Below are 6,760 nucleotides of genomic sequence, written 5' to 3'. Positions count from 1 at the left end.
GGCCAAGCAGGTGGAGGATTTTTTTCCACTTCCAGCTGGAGGTGAGGAGGGACTTTTTGGGCAAGATCACGCCGACTTAGCAAGCAAGGTGGAAGTGCCAGCATGCTCCGTGGCTGGAAGTGTGGATGTGCCAGCACCCTCCCTGCCTATGGAAGTGTGGAGCTCCAGCACCCTCCCTGCCTATGGAAGTGTGGAGCTCCAGCACCCTCCCTGCCTATGGAAGTGTGGAGCTCCAGCACCCTCCCTGCCTATGGAAGTGTGGAGCTCCAGCACCCTCCCTGCCTATGGAAGTGTGGAACTCCAGCACCCTCCCTGCCTATGGAAGTGTGGAGCTCCAGCACCCTCCCTGCCTATGGAAGTGTGGAGCTCCAGCACCCTCCCTGCCTATGGAAGTGTGGAGCTCCAGCACCCTCCCTGCCTATGGAAGTGTGGAGCTCCAGCACCCTCCCTGCCTATGGAAGTGTGGAGCTCCAGCACCCTCCCTGCCTATGGAAGTGTGGAGCTCCAGCACCCTCCCTGCCTATGGAAGTGTGGAGCTCCAGCACCCTCCCTGCCTATGGAAGTGTGGAGCTCCAGCACCCTCCCTGCCTATGGAAGTGTGGAGCTCCAGCACCCCCCGTGGCTATGGAAGTGTGGAGCTCCAGCACCCTCCGTGCCTGGAGCTATGGAGCTATGGAAGTATGGAGCTATGGATCTATGGAAGTATGGAGGTATGGAGCTATGGAAGTATGGAAGTATGGAGCTATGGAGCTATGGAAGTATGGAAGTATGGAGCTATGGAGCTATGGAGCTATGGAGCTATGGAAGTATGGAGCTATGGAGCTCTGGAGCTATGGAAGTATGGAGCTATGGAGCTATGGAGCTATGGAGCTATGGAAGTATGGAGCTATGGAAGTATGGAGCTATGGAGCTCTGGGGCTATGGAGCTCTGGAGCTATGGAAGTATGGAGCTATGGAGCTATGGAGCTATGGAGCTATGGAGCTATGGAGCCACCAGCCAGCACCCTCCGTGGCTCAACCACGCCGGGGCAGAGTTCCAGCCGCTCGGCTTCACTCTCTCACAAGCCCCGCCTGGAGCTCCCCAGCCCGCCCCTGGTACCTCAACTACCGAGGCCAGCCGCTCAACCAGGCCGGCCCAGAGTTCCAGCCACTCGGATAAGCTCTGTCACTCTCCCGCTAAGCAGCCACCGGTAACGGGGAAATGTTGCCGCCTTGTGGACACGCCCTTGTAAATGAATGGGCTTTCGCACTTAGTGCAATTTTCGCCAGCTCCGTGGTTGCAAGTATGGAGCTATGGAGCTATGGAGCCACCAGACAGGCTGGAGCTCTGGAGCTATGGAAGTATGGAGCTCTGGAGCTCTGGAGCTATGGAGCTCTGGGGCTATGGAGGTCTGGAGCTATGGAAGTATGGAGCTATGGAGCTCTGGAGGTATGGAGGTATGGTGCTATGGAGCTCTGAAGCTATGGAGCTATGGAGCTCTGGTGCTCTGCAGCTATGGAAGTATGGAGGTATGGAGCTACGGAAGTATGGAGCTATGGAGCTATGGAGCTCTGGAGGTATGGAGGTATGGTGCTATGGAGCTCTGGAGCTATGGAGCTATGGAGCTATGGAGCTCTGGGGCTATGGAAGTATGGACCTATGGAAGTATGGAGCTATGGAGCTATGGAGCTATGGAGCCACCAGCCAGCACCCTCCGTGGCTCAACCACGCCGGCCCAGAGTTCCGGCCGCTCGGCTTCACTCTCTCACAAGCCCCGCCTGGAGCTCCCCAGCCCGCCCCTGGTACCTCAACTACCGAGGCCAGCCGCTCGACCAGGCCGGCCCAGAGTTCCAGCCGCTCGGCTTCACTCTCTCACAAGCCCCGCCTGGAGCTCCCCAGCCCGCCCCTGGTACCTCAACTACCGAGGCCAGCCGCTCGACCAGGCCGGCCCAGAGTTCCAGCCGCTCGGCTTCACTCTCTCACAAGCCCCGCCTGGAGCTCCCCAGCCCACCCCTGGTACCTCAACTACCGAGGCCAGCCGCTCGACCAGGCCGGCCCAGAGTTCCAGCCGCTCGGATAAGCTCTGTCACTCTCCCGCTAAGCAGCCACCGGTAACGGGGAAATGTTGCCGCCTTGTGGACACGCCCTTGTAAATGAATGGGCTTTCGCACTTAGTGCAATTTTCGCCAACTCTCTGACTGGAGCTATGGAAGTATGGAGCTCTGGTGCTATGGAAGTATGGAGCTATGGAGCTCTGGAGGTATGGAGCTCTGGAGCTCTGGTGCTATGGAGCTATGGAGCTCTGGAGGTATGGAGCTCTGGAGGTATGGAGCTCTGGTGCTATGGAAGTATGGAGCTCTGGTGCTATGGAAGTATGGAGCTCTGGTGCTATGGAAGTATGGAGCTATGGAAGTATGGAGCTCTGGTGCTATGGAGCTATGGAGCTCTGGTGCTATGGAGCTATGGAGCTCTGGTGCTATGGAGCTATGGAGCTCTGGTGCTATGGAGCTATGGAGCTCTGGTGCTATGGAGCTCTGGTGCTATGGAGCTATGGAGCTCTGGTGCTATGGAGCTATGGAGCTCTGGAGGTATGGAGCTCTGGAGGTATGGAGCTCTGGAGGTATGGAGCTATGGAGCCCTGGAGCTCTGGAGGTATGGAGCTATGGTGCTATGGAGCTCTGAAGCCATGGAGCTCTGGTGCTATGGAGCTATGGAGCTCTGGAGGTATGGAGCTCTGGAGGTATGGAGCTCTGGAGGTATGGAGCTATGGAGCCCTGGAGCTCTGGAGGTATGGAGCTATGGTGCTACGGAGCTCTGGTGCTATGGAGCTCTGGTGCTATGGAGCTCTGGAGCTCTGGAGGTATGGAGCTATGGAGCCCTGGAGCTCTGGAGGTATGGAGCTATGGTGCTATGGAGCTCTGAAGCCATGGAGCTCTGGTGCTATGGAGCTATGGAGCTCTGGAGGTATGGAGCTCTGGTGCTATGGAGCTCTGGTGCTATGGAGCTATGGAGCTCTGGTGCTATGGAGCTATGGAGCTCTGGTGCTATGGAGCTATGGAGCTATGGTGCTATGGAGCTCTGGTGCTATGGAGCTATGGAGCTCTGGTGCTATGGAGCTATGGAGCTCTGGAGGTATGGAGCTCTGGAGGTATGGAGCTATGGAGCCCTGGAGCTCTGGAGGTATGGAGCTATGGTGCTATGGAGCTCTGAAGCCATGGAGCTCTGGTGCTATGGAGCTATGGAGCTCTGGAGGTATGGAGCTCTGGAGGTATGGAGCTCTGGAGGTATGGAGGTATGGAGCTACGGAGCTATGGAAGTATGGAGCTATGGAAGTACGGAGCTCTGGAGCTATGGAGCTCTGGAGCTCTGGAGCTCTGGAGCTATGGAGCTATGGAGCTATGGAAGTATGGAAGTATGGAGCTATGGAGCTATGGAAGTATGGAGCCACCAGCCAGCACCCTCCGTGGCTCATCCACGCCGGCCCAGAGTTCCAGCCGCTCGGCTTCACTCTCTCACAAGACCCGCCTGGAGCTCCCCGGCCCACCCCTGGTACCTCAACTACCGAGGCCAGCCGCTCGACCACGCCGGCGCAGAGTTCCAGCCGCTCGGATGAGCTCTGCCACTCTCCCGCCGCGCAGCCACCGGTAACGGGGAAATGTCGCCGCCTTGTGGACACGCCGTTGTAAATGAATGGGCTTTCGCACTTAGTGCAATTTTCGCCAACTCTGTGACTGGTGCTATGGAAGTATGGAGCTCTGGTGCTATGGAAGTATGGAGCTATGGAGCTCTGGAGGTATGGAGCTATGGAGGTATGGAGCTCTGGTGCTATGGAGCTATGGAGCTCTGGTGCTATGGAGCTATGGAGCTCTGGAGGTATGGAGCTCTGGAAGTATGGAGCTCTGGTGCTATGGAGCTATGGAGCTCTGGTGCTATGGAGCTATGGAGCTCTGGTGCTATGGAACTATGGAGCTCTGGAGGTATGGAGCTCTGGAGGTATGGAGCTCTGAAGCTATGGAGCTATGGAGCTCTGGTGCTCTGCAGCTATGGAAGTATGGAGGTATGGAGCCACCAGCCAGCACCCTCCGTGGCTCATCCACGCCGGCCCAGAGTTCCAGCCGCTCGGCTTCACTCTCTCACAAGCCCCGCCTGGAGCTCCCCAGCCCGCCCCTGGTACCTCAACTACCGAGGCCAGCCGCTCGACCACGCCGGCCCAGAGTTCCAGCCGCTCGGCTTCACTCTCTCACAAGCCCCGCCTGGAGCTCGCCAGCCCGCCCCTGGTACCTCACCTACCGAGGCCAGCCGCTCGACCAGGCCGGCCCAGAGTTCCAGCCGCTCGGATGAGCTCTGCCACTCTCCCGCCGCGCAGCCACCGGTAACGGGGAAATGTCGCCGCCTTGTGGACACGCCCTTGTAAATGAATGGGCTTTCGCACTTAGTGCAATTTTCGCCAACTCTGTGACTGGTGCTATGGAAGTATGGAGCTCTGGTGCTATGGAAGTATGGAGCTATGGAGCTCTGGTGCTATGGAGCTATGGAGCTCTGGAGGTATGGAGCTCTGGAGGTATGGAGCTCTGGTGCTATGGAGCTATGGAGCTCTGGAGGTATGGAGCTATGGAGGTATGGAGCTCTGGTGCTATGGAGCTATGGAGCTCTGGTGCTATGGAGCTATGGAGCTCTGGAGGTATGGAGCTCTGGAGGTATGGAGCTCTGGTGCTATGGAGCTATGGAGCTCTGGTGCTATGGAGCTATGGAGCTCTGGAGGTATGGAGCTCTGGAGGTATGGAGCTCTGGTGCTATGGAGCTATGGAGCTCTGGTGCTATGGAGCTATGGAGCTCTGGTGCTATGGAGCTATGGAGCTCTGGTGCTATGGAGCTCTGGTGCTATGGAGCTATGGAGCTCTGGAGGTATGGAGCTCTGGAGGTATGGAGCTCTGGAGGTATGGAGGTATGGAGCTACGGAGCTATGGAAGTATGGAGCTATGGAAGTACGGAGCTCTGGAGCTCTGGAGCTATGGAGCTCTGGAGCTCTGGAGCTCTGGAGCTCTGGAGCTATGGAGCTATGGAAGTATGGAAGTATGGAGCTATGGAAGTATGGAGCCACCAGCCAGCACCCTCCGTGGCTCATCCACGCCGGCCCAGAGTTCCAGCCGCTCGGCTTCACTCTCTCACAAGACCCGCCTGGAGCTCCCCGGCCCACCCCTGGTACCTCAACTACCGAGGCCAGCCGCTCGACCACGCCGGCGCAGAGTTCCAGCCGCTCGGATGAGCTCTGCCACTCTCCCGCCGCGCAGCCACCGGTAACGGGGAAATGTCGCCGCCTTGTGGACACCCCGTTGTAAATGAATGGGCTTTCGCACTTAGTGCAATTTTCGCCAACTCTCTGACTGGAGCTATGGAAGTATGGAGCTATGGAGCCACCAGCCACCCAGGCTGGAGCTATGGAGCTCTGGAGCTATGGAGCTCTGGTGCTATGGAAGTATGGAGCTCTGGTGCTATGGAAGTATGGAGCTATGGAGCTATGGAAGTATGGAGCTATGGAGCTCTGGAGCTATGGAGCTATGGAGCTATGGAGGTATGGAGCTACGGAGCTATGGAAGTATGGAGCTATGGAAGTACGGAGCTCTGGAGCTCTGGAGCTATGGAGCTCTGGAGCTCTGGAGCTATGGAGCTATGGAAGTATGGAAGTATGGAGCTATGGAGCTATGGAAGTATGGAGCTATGGAGCCACCAGCCAGCACCCTCCGTGGCTCATCCACGCCGGCCCAGAGTTCCAGCCGCTCGGCTTCACTCTCTCACAAGACCCGCCTGGAGCTCCCCGGCCCACCCCTGGTACCTCAACTACCGAGGCCTCACGCTCGACCACGCCGGCGCAGAGTTCCAGCCGCTCGGATGAGCTCTGTCACTCTCCCGCCGCGCAGCCACCGGTAACGGGGAAATGTCGCCGCCTTGTGGACACGCCGTTGTAAATGAATGGGCTTTCGCACTTAGTGCAATTTTCGCCAACTCTCTGACCTAGAGCTATGGAAGTATGGAGCTATGGAGCCACCAGCCACCCAGGCTGGAGCTATGGAGCTCTGGAGGTATGGAGCTCTGGTGCTATGGAAGTATGGAGCTCTGGTGCTATGGAGCTCTGGTGCTATGGAGCTATGGAGCTCCGGTGCTATGGAGCTATGGAGCTCTGGAGGTATGGAGCTCTGGAGGTATGGAGCTATGGAGCCCTGGAGCTCTGGAGGTATGGAGCTATGGTGCTATGGAGCTCTGAAGCCATGGAGCTCTGGTGCTATGGAGCTATGGAGCTCTGGAGGTATGGAGCTCTGGTGCTATGGAGCTCTGGTGCTATGGAGCTATGGAGCTCTGGTGCTATGGAGCTATGGAGCTCTGGTGCTATGGAGCTATGGAGGTATGGAGCTATGGAGCCCTGGAGGTATGGAGCTATGGTGCTATGGAGCTCTGAAGCCATGGAGCTCTGGTGCTATGGAGCTCTGGAGCTCTGGAGGTATGGAGCTATGGAGGTATGGAGCCACCAGCCAGCACCCTCCGTGGCTGGATCAATGGAAGTGTTTTAGGTACCAGGCAGCCAAAGGGCCGAGGCCTCACGCTCGACCACGCCGGCGCAGAGTTCCAGCCGCTCGGATAAGCTCTGTCACTCACCCGCCGCGCAGCCACCGGTAACGGGGAAATGTCGCCGCCTGGCGGACACGCCGTTGTAAATGAATGGGCTTTCGCACTTAGTGCAATTTTCGCCAACTCTCTGACTGGAGCTATGGAAGTATGGAGCTA

This window comes from Syngnathus leptorhynchus, unplaced genomic scaffold (genome assembly GCF_054491065.1).
Source record: "Syngnathus leptorhynchus isolate UIUO unplaced genomic scaffold, UIUO_Slep HiC_scaffold_34, whole genome shotgun sequence".
NCBI lineage: Eukaryota > Metazoa > Chordata > Actinopteri > Syngnathiformes > Syngnathidae > Syngnathus > Syngnathus leptorhynchus.
Note: the sequence above shows the minus strand (reverse complement) of the source record.